This window comes from Corvus moneduloides, chromosome 9 (assembly GCF_009650955.1).
Source record: "Corvus moneduloides isolate bCorMon1 chromosome 9, bCorMon1.pri, whole genome shotgun sequence".
In the NCBI taxonomy this organism is placed as follows: domain Eukaryota; kingdom Metazoa; phylum Chordata; class Aves; order Passeriformes; family Corvidae; genus Corvus; species Corvus moneduloides.
The window spans coordinates 5,813,641-5,835,176 of NC_045484.1; the positions used below are offsets into that span (position 1 = coordinate 5,813,641).

General features: G+C 47.9%; 1 long non-coding RNA gene across 2 annotated transcripts; it reads left to right on the forward strand.

Annotated features, from left to right (window-relative positions):
* The first annotated feature begins 1,387 nt into the window (after positions 1–1,387).
* Positions 1,388–19,780, forward strand: LOC116448350. 2 transcript variants are annotated; one of them, XR_004241905.1, is made up of 4 exons: positions 1,388–1,709; positions 7,404–7,500; positions 8,381–8,605; positions 18,926–19,780. It is a non-coding gene; the product is annotated as an uncharacterized LOC116448350 (long non-coding RNA). The 2 variants fall into 2 exon arrangements; XR_004241904.1 differs by lacking the exon at positions 18,926–19,780 and adding an exon at positions 8,689–12,418.
* Positions 19,781–21,536: the final 1,756 nt, after the last annotated feature.

Sequence of the window (21,536 nt, forward strand, 5' to 3'; positions counted from 1 at the left end):
TCTGCTGAGTAGAGGGAGCCCCAAACCCCACACTGTGGGAGAGCCTGGAGGAGCAGTTTCCACCAGGACACAGCTACTATGCCTATTGCAGGGAGAATATTTAATTTCAAAGCCCAACAGATCAAATGCAGCTGGGGGGTGGAGCTGTGCTTATCTCTCACCTTGTCCAGAAGTTTGAACAGCAGAACAAATGATCTGATCATGTTTTTATTGTGCTTCTCCCCCTCCCCTCTATCAGGGAGCTACAAACCAGGAATAATCTGTAATTCTCCCTGCCTAACTGTGCTGCCCGGCCACCTGAGTGAGGAAATGCCTTCCCTCTTCCCGGCTCTCTGGTGCCGTCAGGGACACAGGGCCAGCGCTGGCTGCCTTCGCAGCTGGCTGCCAAGTCCTGAGGTCCAAGTGTTCCCCGAGGTAATCATTTACTGGAATGCTAACTGGGCTGTCCACAGGGTGAATTAAAAGGACATTCCTCCACTGGCTCAGATGCTGTGGGAATCCTGTGGCTGTGCCCAAAGGGTAGGGGGGAAATCACAGAGAAGTAACTGGAGCCTAGGAGCCTGTTTGCAAGGAAATTAAACTAAAAATGTGTAGAAAAACAGCCGTGGGGCTTCACATTTCAAACTCAGAGTGGTATCCAGTAGGTCTGAAAAGCTGTTTAGCATGTGAGCACTGGCTCACAGGCTGCGGAATCTTATTTTCGCTAAAATATTGGTGCTCTTTCCCCTTTCATTATAACAAAATGAAATGGAAAAGTGACCATTTGCTTGATTCAATCCAACTAAAAACCAATTGCAAACACCCAGTGCTAGGCAAAGTATTTCTTTCCCCATTCCTTTTTCCTCCCCTCACAAAACATCCATTTTCAATAGGTTTAACCCTGAGCTGCCTGTGGCAGGGAAAAAAACCCAAACAAATCCAAAACCAACCCCCAAACCACAAGAACTTTAACGTCAATACCTTATAGTTTTGGTTTTTTTTTTTTTTTTTTTTTTTTTAGAAGCCCAACACTTTTGATGAAAAGGTGTCAGCCCTGCCCGGCTCCCCGAGGAAGCTCCCTCTACGGGCGATGCTGCGGCAGCGTTGCTCCAGAATCCCGTGGGTCAGCCCTGCACAGTGGGCACTAACATTTCAGGAATAAACGAGACTTTCAGACGGTGAAACTTTTAGATTAAATCCTCTCTTCCCCCCACCCCCCCCCCCCCCCTTATGGAATATGGTTAAAAAAAAAAAATCACAAAACCCTTGCATTTTCATTTGATGCAGTATCAAAATGCTCTGGTGCCACCAGAAATGGTATCAGCGTGGGTGCCAGGGGCTGTGCAAATGAGTGGATGTGCTCAGCTCTGAAATAAAATCTGCATTTTGTGGTGAAAATCTGCCTTATTTCATTAGGAAGGTGCTTCTGTATTTCTGCTCATAAAGGAAATGGGGGTTCAGTGCCTAGGGGGGAAAGCAAAGCCATTTGCACATTTTGGTGTCCCTTCCCATGGCAGGGGGTTGGATCTGGATGATCTTTAAGGTCCCTTCTGACCACAACCATTCTGTGATTTCCTCCTCTGCACTTTGGATTTACAGCTGTGCTTGTGCTGAAGGCACTGATGGGGAGCTCAGCCTTCCTTCTCTCCACAGCCATGGTGGGGAACCAGCATCTCTGCTGTCAGCAGAGTTCTCACCAAGCAGCAGGACGGGCAGGATGGAGCTCAAAGGTAAGGACACCTGTGGGTCTTCTCCCTCACGGTTTCCAAGAGGCTCGGAAAATTTTGTGGTGGCTCCAGATGTTCAGTTTGCTTGGCCTAAGCCAGCTGCCCTGTATTCAGTCAAAATTTAACAGACTCATATGGAATACACTGGATTTTCCACTTCAGATGCAACTGTGATTTCTGTTAGTGCAGCTGTTTGCTAGGCTATGATGGAAAATGTTGGATTTTAACCTCATATAATGGTTTGGGAAATGCTTCTACTCAGCAAAGCCACAGTTACAGAGTTGCCATCAGAATGGGCATAAAATGCTACAAAGACATTTTGATTCTGAAATATTGGCATCTCCTTAGAGTAAGTTCAGGGTCAAAGGGAGAAATGCTGTAGTTGTGAAATCAAAAATTCCCTGCCTTTGTGGAAGATTTGGAGTTTGCCACGGGCAGGAGATCTGCCAGAGAGCACTTTACAGTGCAGAGCTGAGGTTCAGCAAGCTGGAGCAAAACAGTTGGCATTGGGGGCAGAGGTTTGGTCCTTTAGAGAAAAGAATCAGTTTATAAGTTTGCTGGTTCTGAAGAAAAAATTGGTGTGTTTTCCTGATCTGTTGTCATCCTTCTCCAAGAGATGATATGACAGCATGGGCTGGACCAGAGCTCCTCTGCAGGGTAAAAGCTGACTGTGGGCCACTGCAGGATGTGAAATACAGGCTTAAATCTGTGACTGCCGGTCCAAATCTCCCCCAAGTTCTTGGGGTGTTAAGGAAGGGGCATTGAACCCCAGAACTCACATAAAAATGCTTGTCACCTACTGTGGTGGGTGGTCTGTGGCCCTGGAGGTGGCAGGACAGACCAGAGGGTATCTGGGCTCAGCGATGTCCCTGACAACTCTGCAAAGCTGAGTTATGTGGAGTCGTCATGTTAATGTACAGCCAGGGACAAAAATAGGAGAAATACTGCCAGGCACAGATCCATGTTTTTCTCCACGGAGTAAAATACTGTGTAATTTTATCTAGTTACTATAAAACAGTTTATACTCCTTGTTTATTAAAAAAAAGGGGGACACCCCCTCCATTAACGCCGTAAAATATCACCGTGTCCTGCAGCCATAGGGAGGACGAGAGAAGATCCAGCAGGCAGGAATTGTGCAGCAAGATTGATCTATTTAATTATTTTACAAACTCTTTTATAGACTTTTTCTTCATAGTCTAATTGGACAAGGATCAGCCTCCCCTTGGGGGTGATTGGCTAAAATCCTAAAACATCCATTGTCAAAATATTATTCTACTGTACTATAAACAAGACTTTTCGAGGCTGCAGGTGTTTCATTGTTTATAGAACTCTGCTACTATCTTCTGTGAGAGAGAAAAGTCTCTCACGGACTTAGAAAATAGCAAGAAAATTCTTGCTGGCAGCATTTTTGTAACCACCCCCCCCCCCCCTCCTGTATTTCACTTTTTTTTCTGACAGGCTATGGAGGAAAAATAGATGGTTTCTTCTGCATTTAGTATTTCAAACCAAGTAGACCCAAAAGAAAAGACAGAAATTAACCACGAGTACCAGCAATGTGTTCCTTGTGTTTCTTCTCTCTATATTTGGCTACAAAGAATCAGTTTAGTACAAACTTATTTCCAAACTTATTTAATTTTTTAGCAATAATTTTCCAAGCTAGGCAGGAAAGCAGTGCAGCCATGCTCACCTTCCAGACCTCAGACTTCTGAGATGGGACCTGCATCTCACATTTTCTCAGGATTTAAAATCCTGTACAGGATGGCTAGGAATGGTCAGCACATATTTGACCATAAGTTGGAGTAAGCTTATACACATACACTGGGAAGGAAATGTATAAGCCTGGCAGAACCCAAAAAAGGGGACAAATGGTAAAAACAGCATTGACCGTGATGCAGGTTCTCCACCTATGGACATCCATATTTGTGCTTGTACATGCAGGGCTATGTATTTTCCCTCTTCCCACTGTAAATTCCATGAGCTCTGCCCTGTGGCTCCGTGACAGGAGGAGAGATACCTGAACATCATCTTGCCCACATCTGAATCACTTTGCCATCACTGTTTGCTCTCTTGTCCCCTAAATAGCAGGGCTGTTATGCCAGGGTTTGCTGAACCCTCAGCAGAAATCCTGCAAGGACACAGAGTTCCTTGCCTTCCTTCTCCACACAGCCTGCGCCCAGGCTGGCAGGATCCTGTGACTAACTCTTCTAGACTGGATTTCTCCAAGGGATGACCAGCGCTTAATTTGGCTGACTCCGCGCTCTGCGGGAGCTCTCATCCATGCCAGCTTGAGTCCTAGCAAAAACCCATCATCATTAGTCCTCCAAAGGCACAGCTCAGATATTCTCCACCCCCATTCCTGCAGGCTGGGCTGCACTGTGCATTCCCACAGACCAAAATTCCCCTGGTAGGCTCAATTACAGCAATCAGCCTTCATGCTCTTTTCCGTGGCACTGCTGCCTCCCACTCCGCACAGACATGGTGGAGCAGCAGCTTTCCCACAGGTGTCAGGGGAGATGACACTGCTCATCCAGCTACACCAGGCCTGTGGGCAGGCTCTGTGGTGTTCGGAGCCCGGGTGCTTGTCCCTAAGGGGGTTGTCCTAATTGGAGCCATTTGGGATGTACCCTGGCTCTGTACTCTAAGGAGTTGGTTGGAGCAGAGTGCCGAGCACAGGCTCTCCTTGGGCAGGACCTTTGCTCCATTTTGCAGGAGATTTTTTCTGGTGCAAGGCAGGGCTGGGCTGGGGAGGATCTGGCCAGTGTGCATCTCTCTTCGCTAACGCTTTGGCAGCCTCTCAATGAACAAACCACTAGAAAACAAATCTGGACCAGCCCTCTGCTGCAATGGCCAGACCTTGGCTGTTAACTGGGCTGAAGAGTACCAGCTGCTCTGCTCCTGCCCCAGGGAGGAGAGGCCCTCCTGCTGTGGTCTGGGGATGAGAAACATGCCTGAACCAGTTCCTGCAAACTGGAATGGCTTTTAGACTCCAGCTCTGGATCCAAATCTAAATTTCATGGCTTTACACGCTGCCTGAACCAATGTCTTGGCTCCAAATATCTCTCTCCTCTAAAAGGGCAAATAATATTGTGGTGACAAACTCTTTTTCTGCCCTTGGCTCTGCGTAATGCTGACTTTGAGGTGCTCTGGCTTGGGCTTCCCCAGCTGCATTGCTGCAGCCAGGATAGTGCTTGAATTTAATTCCCTTTTTCCACCCCTCTGGCAGTGGGTGCTGACTGGGCAAAGTGACTTGCCTGGATTTGTGCTTCAAGCTGGGAATGTGTGGGTCATGTTGCTTGAGCCATGGGTGCTCCCTCATGGCAGGAGCAGCTGTGCTCAAGGGGGACAAACCCTCTCTGGCTGGGGATGGGGAGCCATGATGGCTTTTCCAGCTCTCCCTGCATTGCCCATCTGACCAGCTTATCCCCACTCCCTTCCCATACCTCGCTGATGCTCTGTTCTTAAGCTTGGCCCCCTCCCAAGCCCTGTAACTTGTGTCTGTCAAGCCTGAGGATGTTGTGGAGCCGAGCTGTGTGGAGATGGTTTCTGGTTTGGAAGAGCTGTGTGTAGGGTGGGTAATGCTGGGGGCTCCAATCCCAGGAGGGGCTTGGCAAGGGGGAATAAGGACAGAGGACGGAACATGTTATTTTGGCTCTTGCAAGGCACTAACTAACCCTTTCTCAGAGATGGACTGAGCCTGGAAAACCTCCTGCTCTCTCTGTGTTTTCTAGTGGTGCCTGTGAGCAGCAGGGTAATGCTGGTGCTCAGACACCAGCTGTGGTCATGCCAGGCTCTGCATCTGCTGGGTGAAAAAAGAGATACCCCTGTTAAAAATGGGAAATATTTGGTAGAAGAAATGTATTTTCCTATTTGTATAAATTTTACTGGTGTTTCATAGTTCCAAAGGCATTACCTAGCTTTGCGGTGGGTTGAAAAGTGAGGGAGGAAACTACATTCGTGTCACACAAAATTTTCTCCATCCTCTTCAAATGGGGAACACTGGGTGAGCTGCTCAGTAGCTTTGTCCTAGGTTTACCCTTTGTGCCAGTGGCTGGAGTGGTCCACAGCTCTTGCTGGGCTGTGATAAGCAGCAAGAAATATTCAGGGTGTTGCAACACCTCTGCCTGTCCCCTATGGCTGAGGACATGGCCATCCCTGGACAGAAGGGTCCAGCAGCACTGAGCCATAGCAGAGTGTATATTACAGATGTGTTGCAAAATCTGTGGGTGGGGAAGGAGACAGGTCAGCTGAAGACCTCAGCAGCATCTCTGAGGGCCCATCATAACCTTGAAGCTGTTGCAGGAGGTAGGCTCGTCCCTTGAACTGTGCTCCCTGAATTGGTGCTCAGCTCCCACCCTGCTGCTGTCTCCCACCTCTTCTCTCCTCCTAGGATTCCCCTCCTGAGGCCGCCTCAACCTGCTGTGGCACCTTCTGTCAAACGCTTCACACGTTTGTCACCAAAATGTTTTGGCAGCAGCAGCATCTCTAGGTTTTGACATAATCCCGACAGGAGACTTTCTCAATTATTACTAATGGAACATTATGCTCCTCTTTGGGAACTCCTGCATGAATAAAAAGGGTCATTAATGACATCTGTGCAGAGCCCGGAAATTATTAGTCAATGCTGATACAGTTTTATTTTATTTTTTTAATTTTTACATATATATTTTCTTACGCTCCTGCTAATTTCCCACCTTGCCTCCCACCCCCTTCTCCAAAGTCTCCCATGCAAAGTGGAGCCGAGTGGGTTATTGTCAATGTTCTTGCTTTTGAGCAGGTAAATGCTCTTCCCCTCCCACCCTTCCTTCCCTTTTATTCCCTCTTGGCTTCTTTAAAGATTGTAACTCTTGTTTCAGTCCCAAGAGATCCCGTCACACCTTTCTCTCGGCTAGATTTTATTGCCAGTCAAGCTCAAATATTTCTTGGACTTGGAGAAATCAATATTACCCTGGTCCTACCAAGGCAGTGCTGGAGAGGGAGAAGTAGCCTGTGTTCTGCTGCCTGTGGACCTCAGGGTGGCCTGTCCCCATCCCTGCAGGATGCTGGTGGCACACAGGAGATGCCGGGAGAGGGACTGGAGGTGTATGTGAGTGCCACATAGTGTCATGCAACAGGGAAGCTCAGCTTGGATTGTTTCAGAGGACTTTCTAGACAGCACATCATTGGGGTTTTTTCTGTCCTTCCGTGAGGTATTTGGTTCCCTCTGCTCAATACCCCGAAAAGCTACCTAGAGAAGGCTTTTTCTTTACTTTTTTCCCCCAGAATTCTGCAGCAATTTGCGGAACTGTTACAGAGCCCTACAGAGATGTGACAAACAAAAGGCATCTCTGCCCTGAGCCATTTCAAATGGCTCTGCAAGCCATGACCGCTGAGGAGGTGACAGGTGCAGGGCTATGCAGGACGTATCTCTCCCTTGTCCTGTGTCAATAACAAACAACATGTGGGTCTGAGCTCTGGGCTGATGGCAGTGGCACATGAAGCAGGACAAAACCCTGAGGTCATTCCTTTTGCTGCATTGCTGTGCCAGCACATGAGGTTTGGAGGCACATGTAGGGTTGGGTTTTGTTCCCAAAAAGAGGAAAGGGGAAGTTTGAGATGATGGTTAGGGTTTTGGTGGGATCTCTTATGGCCTGTGGAAGAGGAGAAAACCGATGTCTTCACTTACTCAAAGCTTGTTTTTCTTTTCTGGGTTGGTATCAGTCAAATATGCAGCACAGAAGTTGAAGATGATGTTGGTCCATGCCCAGCAGGGAGGATCTTGGTCTCCTGAAGCCACTACAAGATGCTCAACTCCCCAGTGAGTGTTTCTAATGCTGCGTGGTGGGAGACCTTTCCCAAGCTGTTGGCTGTGACCAGGGGAGACCTGGCTGCTGTGGGGCTTTGCTTGCTCACCAAGGCACACAAGGAGCACCACCTGGGCCAGGGGATTGGGTGGGAGATGTGACAATTCTCCCATGGGGCCTGGACTCATTGCAGAGCTGCTGCATGTCCCTGGGGAAGGCCAAGCAGGGATCACCAGCCTCCGTTCAAACCTGGCACCTGGGGTAAAAGGTTGGTGCGGTAACCCTAAAAAGAAAACTACTAAACAAGAAATAGACTCCTTAAAAAAAAAAAAGGCCCTCGGAGAAAAGATATTTCAACCCCTTTTTGATTTATGACCTACTATAGGATATTGAGACATTATTTACAATCGATATATGCTTCTGCAAGACTCCCGCCGGAGCCATAGACCCTGCCTGTTAGAGTGGAGACCGGTCAGCCTGCTCCACTGGAAGTGCCAGCCATGTCCTGCTGGAGCAGGCTATAAAGCTGGATGCAGCTGTATATCTTTCAGAAAATGGACCTGGTTACACGTCTTTGGGCAGCTGACACAGGGATATAGTTTAGGGCTAAGACAGCAGTTCAGTAGCAGAAATCAGCATTCCTCAGCCTTGCCAATAATGAAATCTCTTGCGCAACATAGAGCACTCCATGGCCTTAAAGGTGCAAAATGGAGTTGTTCACTTGACTTATAATGGAATTGGGCCAATTTCGAAGCAAGCGGTGGATTTTATTCCAGGATTTTATCTTTAAAGGGGGATTTGCAAACACTTTGATGGAGGGAAAAAAAATTCATTCGGCATAAAATTGCATCCTGGCCGAATTCCAGTTTGGGTAATTACGTTCTCTTTCTGTAGTGGCTGCAGGACAAAGGGCCATTCATCACACTCCAAAGTGCTGCAAAAGGCTCCCGTGTTCCACCGGAGAAGTGTCTGCATTTGAATCCAAGCGAGAAAGTTTTCTTCTGTGCTCCAGGCCGCTCTGGAGGGTAATGGAGCTTGGCACTGCTTTTTAGGATCCTTTTGGGTGAGATAGAGGGGCAAGGACCTTGTCACGAGCTGCTCAGGCTCCAGCAAATCTGGGTAAGTAGGGCACTGAGCAAAATAGATTCCTTGCAGCCTCCCGTGGCTCGCCTTTTACCCCGAGGACATGCTTGTCTTTGCAGAGTGCCGCTGGAGCTCCAGGGGATCCCGCTGGAGCAGAGAAGCTGGATTTCCTCTCTGCAAACCTCCTGTTTTGGAAATGCCTATAAGCAAGAAACTGGGTCGTATCCAGCTGAGCAGGGCTCAAGGACTTGGGGTGCATTCAGAAGTGGTGCAGGGGAGTCTGAAAGGATGCGGGTGCTCTGCCTTCCTCTTCCCAGGTCTCCATACAGCCAGAGAAGAAATATTTGCAATCCTTCCTCCTGCTTTCCAGCTAGAGATGGTCATGGTTAAGTAGTGGACCATAATTTTCAGTGGACCATTGGATATTAGGAAGGAATTCTTAACTTTGAGGGAGGTGAGGCACTGGCACATGTTGCCCAGAGAAGCTGTGGCTGCCCCACCCCTGGAAGTTCTCAAGGCCAGGTTGGACAGGGATTGGAGAAACCTGAGATAGTGGAAGATGTCCCTGCCCACAGCAGGGGGTTGACCTAGATGATCTTTAGGACACCTTCCAACACAGACCTATGATTCTAGGATTCCTTAGCTCCCTGGTAACTTGCTTTGCAGCCACTCCCTGTCCAGGCAGAGTGAGGCTCCATGGTGGCAGCCCCAGTGCTCAGGTAGAAGCCAGGTGAGGAGACAGCAGCAGCAGCATTTCCACAGGGTAAGAGAGCATGTCTGCATGCCACCCACCAGCTGACCTGCCAGGGAGCATCCTTGGCCTATGTGCCTTGAGAGTGTCCCTTTAAAGCAATTTGTAGACTGTTATCCTGTATCATTAACCTAATTAGTGTAATTGCTGCCATTTATGTAATGAGTATAAATACTGGAGGAATCCCATAATTAGGAGATGTAATTAGGTAATTAATAGATGACATGGTAACAAAAATCCGGGGGAAACTTTGCAAGGTGGACGCTGTGTGTGTATGTTTGTGCATGTGCATGTGGCTGTTCTTGCCACAGATGTGCTCTGGGGTTGGCCTCAGCCTGGAGCCTGTCCGTATCGCGTGGGCAATGTAAAGGGACTTTCAGGAGATGTGAGAAGGCTCTCTTGGAGCTCTACAGACCTTGCAGAGGGGATCTGGAGAGCTGGGATTTGCTTAAGGGGAAGAGCAGCACTGTGGCCATTGCCTTGTCATACAGACACACTTTGCTTTTAGATCCTGGGAGAAGCAAGGTGAATTTAGCAAGGTATATTTAGCAAGGTATGAGACATTCCTCAGCCCTGCTGGAAGGTGGCTGGAAGTCCCACTTGTCCCATCGTGCCTCTCTGCTACAAGCAGTGCTGGAAATAGCATGACAACCACCTCCTGCACCAATAGCCTGACTGGAGGGATGATAAGGAGCCCCAGGGTGCACTCAGCTGCCTGATAAAGTCTCATTTTAGTTCTCCTGTGGGTTTGGCTTAGAAAAGTGATTGGAGCTGGAAATTGTGTTTGTGCTATGAAGAGCTGATAAAGTTCCTGCTGTGTCTGAGGAGTACTTTTTTGGAGTGTCGTGAGTTGTGAGTGCTTGAGCTAGACTCTTTCTAGTCATTGAAATGTTGACTTTTTCCTGCTGCTCTGTTTCTTGCTCCTCCCAGCCTGTTTGTGCTTCTAGAGAATTTATATGTCCAGATGTAACAAAGAAAATAACTTGCAGATAAGGGCAGTTTTTTCTTCGTTATTTTTTTGGGGTGTTGCTGTTGATCACCTGGTTGGCACCTGCCAGGAGGAGTCACCAGCACCAGATTTCAGTACCTGAAGGGGGCCTGGAAAAAGAGCTGGAGGGACTTTCGACAAGGGGCTGTAGTGATAGGACAAGGAGTGATGGCTTCCAACTGACAGCGAGCGGGGTTTGATTAGACATTGGGAAGAAATTCTTTAGTCTGAGGATGGTGCAGCACCGGAACAGGTTTCCCAGAGAAGCTGTGGATGACCCATCCCTGGAAGTGTTCAAGGCCAGGTTAGATGGGGCTTGGAGCAATCTGGGGTAGTGGGAGGTGTCCCTGCCCAGAGCAGACACTTGGAACAAGATGATATGCAAGATCCCTTCCAATCCAAACCATTGTGTGATTCTGCGATAAGCCATGAGTATCCTGGCGTAGGATGTCTCCCCTGCAGAGGGTCCTGGGCTCTGCACACCACACTGACCAGTGTACACTGGCTTATTTTGAAGAAGCCATTGACCCTGTGGCTCTTACTCTTGGCCTCTCTACCTCCCTTCTGCAGCATGTTCTCGCCAAACGATGAGCTATTTTGCACTCCTTGGAGGAGCACTGCAGCCAGCAGAAGTGACCACAAGACGTGCAGAACTGGAAGCTCCAGCTCGCAGGAGAGGTCAGGGTTTGTGCAAACTTTGGGTGGCCAAAGGCTGCGGAGTCCCCGGGACCAGCAGCTAGAGGGAGATATGACCTCACGCTGAGGGCCAGCCTTGCCTATGCCGTGGATTCCTGCCATGATGTCAAAGAAAAACCTCCAGCTTTCTGGTGTTCAGGGTCCGTGTAATGAACAGCCATAATGCAGACTTCATTACATAGCATAAGTAATTCTCGAGATTCAAGACTTTTGAAATGGCTTCTGCTGCAGTTTCTGCTGAAGTATTTCTTAGTCCCTGTCTACCTAGAAAGTTTTATCAGGTGTATCACAATCACTATATGTAGGTCCAGTTACACCAGAAAGGCTCTGTCTAGACGTTTTAATTCCAGTATAAAAAGGGCCTTTCTTTCCTTTAGCTTGAATTTGCTTGCACATGCCCTTCACAAAATCAGGGCCTACTTCAAGAGCGGAAGAGCCTCCCTGTATACAGTGTTTAAATACCCCGCTGGACTGCATCAAAGCCCCCTCTGCCCCAAGGCCAGGAGTTCCTGCTCCTGCAGGTTCCCTGGCTCACGGATGGGGAGGTGGATTGGTGTTCGGCAGCTGCTGGGCTGGAGGTAGCTCTTTGTGTCCAAAGCAAGCACATGGTCTTGCAGGACACTTCTGCAGTCTTTCAGCTTAACCTTCCTCTGTCTCTCTCTGCTTCCTGGTCCCTTGTCCCATGCTCCCCAACCTCCCACTCCAATGGGATGTGTCCCATGGGGCACCATTAGCTGAATTCTGATCCCTCTGCTTTATCTGGTTTGGGGATTTGCCCACTGAGATACAAATTTGCAAAAAGAATTTTGTGTTTTGGCTCATTTTCCATGTAGTGAGCTCTAAGTCCAAATGATCCCAAATTCAAACCTGTTTTGAGGCCTTGCAGCCCTTTGACCTTGGCAGAGCTGCATGAAGGTGCTACAACTCCTACCCTGTGATCACAGAGGTTGACTTGGCTGCTGGCTCACAAAGTGATGGACTCTGAGGAATATTTGCCTCCTTCCACCCTGGACCATCACATGGGTGAGGATTGTTGCTATTTCTACATTTTGCCCTCATTTTGCCCTTGCCGTTGTCCTCACCAGGCACCAAGCATTGATTTATTCTTGGTGCCACATCCAAACTACTTTAACACAGACCATCACCATAGGTGCGGAGCAGCTGTACTTTTTCTTGTTCTCCTTTTATAATAAAAACCCTTTTTGTTGTGTTTCTGTCTCCCTTTCAAGGTCTAACTCTGCCCGAGTCCTGCCAACTTTCATTTTGTTCCTGTATTTCTTAATTTCCAGATGTGTCTTCCTTTGCTGATCTCTCCCCCACCTCATCTTTTTTCCTTTGTAGTCCTGATGATAAGTGTGAACACACTTTTCCTATAAACATAGTTCCAGGCTCAAAGCTTTGCTTGAGTGGTTGTCCCACCTGGGTTTCTCATTCTAACTAAAAAAAAAAAAAAAAAAAAAAAAAAAGATATTAAACTTCCTCCATGTTCAAGTCCTTAAGGTCTTCAGCTGTGCTGAATGCATTAATAGTGTTGTAGTTCTGCCCTAACTTTGTGCATCTTCTCTAGTGAGCTTCATTTATCTCTCCAGGATCAATCTGAAGTTGTCGTCTAGGAATGACCAGCTGTTCCCTAAAGCTGTGGCCAAATAGGCATCCAAGGAAAGCCACAGGTGTGAGTAGAGACCTGGGTTTAAGGAGCCTGTTGGGAGCAGTTGTCTGGAAGAGGGAGCAAAGCTTTAACTGGGAGCAGTTAATGATGTCTCTCTTAAGATTTGTCCTGGTCAAAGCAAAACGGATCCAAGAAAGTCACATGGCTCATGTTAGGCAAGAAGATTCTAATGTTGTCTCTTTTTTTTCCTCTTAACTATCTCTGTCTACAGATTTGTTGGAAGACAGGTTGTCAGGAGAGTGTTACCAAATAATTATCCTGTGCCTCCTTAGAGTAACCTCTACAAGAAAGTGTTTAGATAGAGAAGCCATGTGAACTAGTCATTAATATCTTATAGGTCAGAGTTACAGATGTTGCATTGTGATGAAATATGTATTTCTTCCTATTTCTTAGGAAAATGGGCTTGTGAGACAGAGCAAGATTTATGATGATCTTAATTAGTTATTTCCTAGCTTTCAAAATGTTTGGGTTTGAGAGATGGTATGATAGATAATTAACTTGTTGTCAGACAGTGACTTTTAAAATGAAATGTTTGTTCTCAAAATATTATTTATCTCAATGTGCATCATATGCATGCCATAGTGCATACACACATGTACATATAGATAAATATGTGGATATGCATCCCTGCAGCCATGGGAGTTGGGAACATGGGTTAATGCTTCCGTGAAGGGCATCATTCTCAGCTCCCTGCCAGGCTGAGTGGAGCACACAGAGGACCCAGCCCTTCCACAGGGATTACTGCTCTTCTTGCCATGTTTGTCCTCACCCTCCTGCTGGAAAGGTGACCCACAGAGATAAAGGGACTGGTGTCCTGTCCTGCCCTTTCCTGTGTGGGGTTATGGGCTAAGGTGAAGGCCAGAGGGGTTTTCACAGGCTGAGAGATTTGGGATTGTTCATCCTGGAGAAGAGAAGGCTCCAGGGAGACTTTAGGGCACCTTCCAGTACCTGAAGCAGCTAAAAAAGAGCTGGAGAGAGAAACTGGGAGTGATAGGACAAGGCAGAATGCCTTTAAGCTGACAGAGGACAGAGTTAAATTAGATATTAGGAAGAAATTCTTCACTGTGAGGCTGGTGAGGCCCTGGCACGGGTTGCCCAGAGAGGCTGTGGCTGCCCCATCTCTGGCAGTGTTCAAGGCCAGGCTGGACAGGGCTTTGAGCAACCTGCTGCACTGGAAGGTGTCCCTATCATGGCAAGAGGGTCTGAATGAGACGATCTTTAAAGACCCTTCCAACCCAAGCAATTCTATATTTCTATGATAAGTCCTCCAAACCAGTACGTTCCAGGGACAACTGCCAGTAACATGGTGCTTGTTAAGAGGTGGGGACTTACGATATTTTTTGCTAAACTAGCAAAGCTTAAATGAAGGGAACTATATCGCTTGTTGCTATATCCCTGAAGGACAGAGAGGGGGCTGGAGAGAACCTTCAGGAAAGGCAGAGGCCAGGATTGCATTGACCCCAAAGGATGCTGGATGTGGTCCCTGAAGCCATGGCTGCTGCGATGCCTCATTGCTGCGGGGGAGCAGAGCTGCTGCAGAAGAAAAGAGGTCACCTGGAAGTTGATTTATTTTTTTTCTTTCTCCTTCTTTTGCATTTTTTCATCAGAGCTTTATGAATAACAGATAAAACCCCTGGGGAAAAGCCTCCCAACCAGCTGCCTGTTGCAAATACTCCAGGAAATGGGAGGTGGCAGGGGAAGAGGGAAGGAAGGCTAAATTTGGTGGCTTTTATTTTTAACAAGGGCTATTTAAATTGGCTTTAAACCCATGTTAAAAAAAAGAGAGCCATAAGAAACTTTTGCCAGCACCATAGGAGTCTGTGGAACTGAGCACGCACTCCGGCCAGCAGAGCACAGATGCAGTGTCTGCGCCAGCCCTTGCTCCAGGACTTGACAGCTCAGACACTGCCAAGGCCATCACAGGGACGGGGAGCTCAGGGACAGAGATGAGGCGATATATTTCAAGGCCTCACAAGATTTCTCCATCAAAACCAAGAGAGGCACAAAACTTTCCAAAGCAACCAAAGGAGGCATCTGCTAGTCCTCGTTTTTCTGCAGGACTGCTGTACTTGGGTGCCTGGTGCAGCACAGTAAAGCTGAAGTTAATGAATCCAAACAGCCAAAGAGAAAGCAAATTCTTTCTTTTAAAATTTAAAAAAATATTCTATGACAAACCTTTTCCTCCTGACTGGCCCTTGCTAAATCTTGCTGTTTCCAACACCTGAAGTTGAGGTGTATAAAATGACTTGGCAGCATCCCTCTGGCATTCCCCTGGCACTCTATGGAGAGCAAGGGTGTTAACCTTGGTGTCATGGCTGCGTGCCAGGGTAAGTAATTACATTCGGCCTCTATAAATTACCCACGTGCTCGCAGCCAGGGAGCTGCAGCGTCATTTCCTCCTGGCTCTTCGATGCCCAACACGCTCCACCTGGGCACTGGTTGCATCTCGGTGGAGGACAGGTATGGGGAGCAATGTGGGCTTGCTCATGCTAATGCTCCCTTAAATTGCTCTGTGGTTACAGGTCTGGCTCTCCATGCTCCTGCTTCTGTGCTCAGAAAGGAGAGCGCAGAGCTGAGCGGGATCAGGCTCCCTACCCCAACAGGGTGACCTGATAAATTGCCACCAGTCAGCTGAACCTCAGTAACAGCCTCTCAGCTCGCAGCTAAAATTAGCTGAAATGGCATGAAGAGAATTGCTGAAACCTCCACGAAAGTGATTTAAGGCGAGACACGTGACCTTGCATTTGTCACGGGCCAGAGCACACGCAGCATGCTGGCACAGCGCAGGTGATGTGCGGGAGCATGTTCAGCCCTGTAGTCCTGAGCTGTAACTCCGTGGTTGGATGAAACGCTCCACCTGTGACCTCATCCCACTGTTCCCTAGCACTGACTCAGCTTAACCCCTTCTGCTGCGACCCAAGTTTAGGGGTCTTGAGTTGATGTCTGGTTATAGCTGGAGTGGACTTCGGAGTGCCTTAACCCTAATTTAAGGTTAGGTATAATGTGTTGGTCAGCTGTGCGTATTTCCCACTGCAGACACCAAGATAACCTTGTCCAGTCTGGGCTGAGATGGAGTGTGCCTTCATGGAGGAGATGCTAAAGCAAACATGGCTGGAAGGTCTAAGCAGGAGGAGATGTGATGGCGTGTTCCAGACTTGTCATTATCCCTTTCAAAGATTGCCTGCTTGGTCTTTAATTTCTAAGAAACTGCTGGATTCTGCACCTGGGATGCTGCAGCCCTGGATGTACAGACAGACTGGGGAATGAGATGCTGGAAAGCAGTGCTGTGGAAAGGGACCTGGAGGTCCTGGTCGATGGGAAGTTGAATATGAGTCAGCAGTGCCCTGGCAGCCAGGAGGGCCAGCCATGTCCTGGAAGGCATCAGGCACAGCATTGCAGGCTGGGCCAGGGAGGGGATTGTTCTGTTCTGCTCTGCACTGGTGCAGCCTCACCTGGAATATTCAGTCCTACAATATATGAAAGGTATTAAGCTGTTAGAGAGCATCCAGAGGAGGGCAATGAAGATGGTGAAGGGCCTTGAGGGGAAGCCGTATGAGGAGTGGCTGAGGGCACTTGGTCTGTTCAGCTGGAGAAGAGGAGACTAAAGGGAGGCCTTATCACAGTCTACAACTTCTGTGTGAGGGAAAGAGGAGGGGAAGACACTGATCTCTTCTCTGGGGTGACCAGTGGCAGGACCTGAGGAAATGGCCTGAGGTTGTGTCAGGGGAGGTTTACGTTCAATATTAGAAAAAGGTTTTTCACCCAGGGGGTGGTCGGGCACTGGAATAGGCTCCCCAGGGAAGTGCTCACAGCACCAAGCCTGACAGAGCTCAAGAAATGTTTGGACAATACTCTTGGGGATGGTCCTGTGCAGGGTCAGGAGTTGGACTCGATCATCCTTGTGGGTGCTTTCCAACGCAAGATATTCTGTGATTCTCTGTTCCCTGTGCCTCCTCTCCCTTGGATCCAGCTGTCCCAGCGTGGGTGCCCTTTCCAGGCTGGCAGCGCAGGCTTCGGCTCCTGTGGTTGCCTGCGGTGGAGCAGTTCCACCTTTGCATGGCTGTTCTGTGTGTGGGAAAGGATTTCAAGAAACAATTGACCAAATGAAACCTCCGTAATGCTTCTAAATACTCAAACACATTAGACATGCCTGCCCAGCTCAGAGATAAATTAGAGCTATTATCACTAGAGTTCAGACAAACAAACGGAGGGCTCTCTCCAAACAAGCCATTCACTCAAGAGACTGGATTTACAAGAGTCATGGATGCAGCATGAGCTGCAGGCACCTGCTTTCTGCAGAAACCTGTTTAAATTGGCCATATTGACTGGTGCAGAAGGAGGGGAGAGAGCACACCTCTGCCCTTTGGGATGTGGGGAGTCACCACCAAGCAGGGACTGTGGTGCTGTGATGTACTAACTGGCATTTTGCTGTCTTCAGTCAAAGCTAGAAGTCAGAGATTGATCCATTTTGCTTTTCTCCCAGGTGATGGTTGGGAGATCAAGGTGTGCAGGACCACATCAGGAATGCCAAGTCTGTTTTGCTTTGCCCTTGGATTTTTGTGTCTGCTTCCAAGGAGGGATGGGGAGCCAAGCTGGTGGTAAGGTGGCAGTGAGAGAGAGCTCAGTTCAAATCAGCCTCTTGGGCATCAAGGAAACTGCCTGAAAGGGTAAATGGAATCCAGAGCATGTATTTTGGGCTGGGGTTTGCAGCTACAGGAAAGAAGGAGCAGATGCAGAGACAAAAAGGAGTAAAGAAAGAGAGATAATTATTCAGCTTGCTGGCTGTGATGGGCAGGCAGAGCCCTGGAGCAGGGTTGCCAGCACAGCTTACCACAGTGGCCAGGAGCACCACGCTGGGGCTGATCGTGACTGAGACTGTGACTCGGAGCCTGGCCCAGGCAGGGTGTCTGGAGAAGGGCCATGGCCAGTGCAGGGTTTCGGGGCTTGGCTGGGCCTCCAAACCAGCCTTGGTAAGCCTGAAGGAGCCAGGCTGGGGGGAGAGGCTGGGCTGTGACCGCAGCACTGCACCCCTCGCCCACTCGCCTGGCAGCTCAGGCCAGCCACCCACAGAGGCTGTGATGGAGGGTGGTATTCTCTTCTGAGGGATGCTCTTGAACACAAAAACTTGTTCCTCAACCAGAGTGTTGCTTTTTGGAAGACATCCAGTCCCCATGCATGACCTCTGACTGATGATGAATTTGCCATTTTCCTTGGTAACTGGACCTCCTGATTAACTATCCTCCCTACTCAAAATTGTCTTTTATTTCCCATGCAAGGTTCCCTTGCTTAGTGTTGACAAGTCTCACTATTTATTTTGGGTTTTGCTGCTTACTGTGCCTTTTACCTGTGAGCCTAACAAACATGCCAATCTCAGCTATTTTCACTCTGTGGGTATCTGGGATCAAGTCACGATGAAGATTTTCTTTGACTGCTGAGCAGACAGAGCCCTTTCAGTCTTTTGCAGGGTTGAGCACAGGCAGAGCAGAAGCTGTGCTTGCCACTGCCTTGAGCATCTCCCAGTGCGTGGGATTTCATTTAAAGTCCCAGCCTCTGGACTTGCACCATTACAAGGACCTTCTATTTTTTTTTTTTTTCCCTTCAGAAACCTGAAAACACCATCTAAAAGACAAGCAAAAAAATAATAATTTGGGGTTTTTTTTAAAGGCTTCAGGAGTTCTGTGTTGGTTTTTTTTATTGTGAGCAGAAGAGGTGGTAGATGCTGGCTTGGTGACTAATTTCCAAAAATGCAAACTTGCTGAGGAGACACTATGGGGGTCAGGGGTGTCTCCTTCCATCCTGTGTGGTTCCTGAAGGCAAGGCAAACACTGACCTGAAATTCCCACAGCTCTTCTATCTGCACAGTACCAGGGTAGGTTTAGTTAATGTGGGTGGCCTATATGGCCTTGACAGCTCTGAATTTCCAATCTTCATCATCTGCAGGTTCTTCTGTGTTGCTGGGCAGGCTGAAGGGCACAATCAGTGTCATGCACATGGAGAGAGATGGAGTTTATTTTCTAGCTTCCTTTGAGGGTCAGAGGTCCACTGCATTGTGTCAGCTGAGCTAGTGCTTTAGTAATCCCACGGATTCAGCTTTCTTTGTCTTCTACTGTGTTTGTCACCTTCCCCATGTCTCCTGGCACTCCTGGTATAAACCAGGAATGTTTCACACCGAAACAGCAAGATGTCTCGTCTAAAAATATTGAAATTATGTGTTTCCCCTAAATTCATTCCTCTCTTTGTATTTCTTCACAGGAAAGAAATTTGTGAAGCTGGATCCAGGGCAATAGTACCTTTGGTGGCTAAACCAAGCTGGTTTTCTATTGATTTAAAGCAAGTCATCCTAATTACAGCCTGTCCCTCCTAAATTTCTCCAGCCCTTGCAGTGAAGATCTACTTCATTCACCATTTCCAAACTTCAAGTTTTGGGTACCATTATCTGTCATTTCTGCTTCTAAAAGGACTCTGCAGACTGAGAGTTTGGGAGCATTCTCCAGCCCCCTATAGATTTTGTTATGTATTATCCCTTCCATAAAAGAATCAAGGTGGTGGTCAGGCCCTGAAATGCTTGACTATTTACTGAAGGAAATTAAAAACTGCAGCAAATAAGGTTTGATGTCTTAGGGGCTGGAAAAAAAGAGGGAAGGGTGTGTGTCCATGTGTTCCACATGTACAGGTTCATGTTTCCTACAAGGTGAAGGAAAGCCCCATTTGTAGCATGTGCCTGTGGTTATTGTATTTGCTTCAAACTTACCACATGAGGCCTAAATGAGGTTGTCAATAAAATATTCTATGGTGGGCATGTAAGGCAGCAGTGATTTGTGTTTTACGAAATGATCCGAGGAGCAGAGAGGAGGTAGGTTTTGTCCATCTGGCACACCCTGATGAACGGTGGAGAGGCTGCTTTGCCCCAGTTTTCAGAGGGAAATGCTTGAAGATGCCCTTGAAGATGCTCTGCTCCTGTCCTGGTACCCAGGTGCTAAAGGTCAGGAGAGACACTGGTAGGGGCTCAGCTCCTTGAAAAATTATCTTGCTTATTTATGTGATGGCAAGGGAGAAGTTTGTGTTTAGAGGCCAGTGAATTAATAAATTAGAAAACAAAAAATCAAACTTGTGTTCATTATTTTCTGTAAAACAAACACAGTCTTGACTTTCATTTACTGCAGAAGCATTGGAGAGGTTATCCTAGCAGAGATCAGAGTTCCAGCCAGTGAAACCCTGTAAGAAAGAGTCTGTGCCTCAGGCAGGAGACAGACAGTGCAAGGCAAACAGAAGCAGTGACTGGTATTCGAGCACGTTTAAAGGAGCCGAGGAACAGAGCTGGGACGGCGGGGCCAGCCCTGGGAACCCCAGGCCATAGAACCATCCTCCTTCCTCCCACAGCAATGCTCTTAACATTGACCAAGACACGATCGTTCATGTGTTGCCCCTGGAGTCAGCGGCTGAAAAGCACTTTATGAGGCAGCAGAAACACAATGGGCTATTATTTTTAGGCTAGAGCCATTCACACATTTTCTCCGCAAAATGGGTACCCTCCCTCTTCGTTGTGTTTGGCTGTTTGTGCTCGCCTAATATTCCCTGCCCATCTAGCATCTAACAAAATGAGATGCTGATCTTGTCTGGGGAGGTAAAATAGTGCAAATTACCCTCATCTGGAAAGCCTTTGGGTCTAAACCTGAGAGCTGCGCTTCTGCTGTAGCTCCGTGTCCAAAGCAGTGGAGCTAATGACCTGAGGCTGCAGGGAAGTTTGGACACAGACTGCAGCTCCTTCTCCCAGTAATGCTCTCCTCAGTGGATTAGAAGAAGCTTTCCTGGCAAACTGGGAAGGAGTCCAAGCTGGGGAGCTGGTGTGATAGGAACTGACAGGGCTGGAAATTTGATTTCTGACTCTTTGTGCGTGTATTTCTTGTGAAAGAGGGAGAGGGAGCCAGGAGTACTTTGAATCCTGCAATCATTAAAACCAATTCCACTTTTCCTGCCCCTGCCCACCTCCTGATATGTGTGTGAAACAATCTTTACAGCTACACAGCCATCAGATGGTATCGACCCTGCGGTGGAAATTGCTATTGACTGCTGCTGGTGCTGCTCTCTGCACTTCCGTGGCTTTTAAAGCGACACTCTTCAGGTGATTTCACTTTTCACTTGATACAGCCTGGGAAGTACTGCCCGAAACGGGATTTGTGTGTGCATGTGTGTGCAACAAACACCGTCACCACCCCTTGGCCACGGGAAGGGTGTTTGAGCAAGTGGGAAGAGATGCTCCTGCAGAAACACTCGTCTAATGGGAAGATTCAGAATTTTTTTTTTTTTCCTTTGGTCCATCATGAAAGGACTCTTGTGTCCCACTACAGTCTTTTCCTGCTGCAATTCTAACACAAAGCCAAGACCATTCTTCTACTCCTATGAAGGATCCATCCAGTCCTATATCAGCTGAGGACTAGATAAATCGATTTCTTGTTTTAAGAAGAACCTCTGATTCCATATTACAAATCCTCTCTCTGGGTACCAAAGAAAAAGAGTAGGAAATAATATTATTATTTGCCTTTGATGCAAGTGTTTTTGCAGCCTAAAGAACTCTTCTCTCTCATAAAGCTCTGCCTTTGCTCCCTGACTTCAACTACATGGAATTGCCCAGGAGCAGCAGCTGGCCAGATGTGTCCAGTGTGTGTGTGTGCAAGGAGTTCCCTTTCTTGTTATCTGGAACAGTGACTGCCTAAAGCTTCTGAGCCAGCCCCTTAACTTGAATGCAAATAACCACTGCTAATAGCTCTGAGCACTCCCTGACAGCCTTGATTTCAGGTCGCAAGACTGGCAGGCTGCTGAAGTGTCAGGAGGCGTGCCTAGCATTTCCCCACTCTCCAGCCCA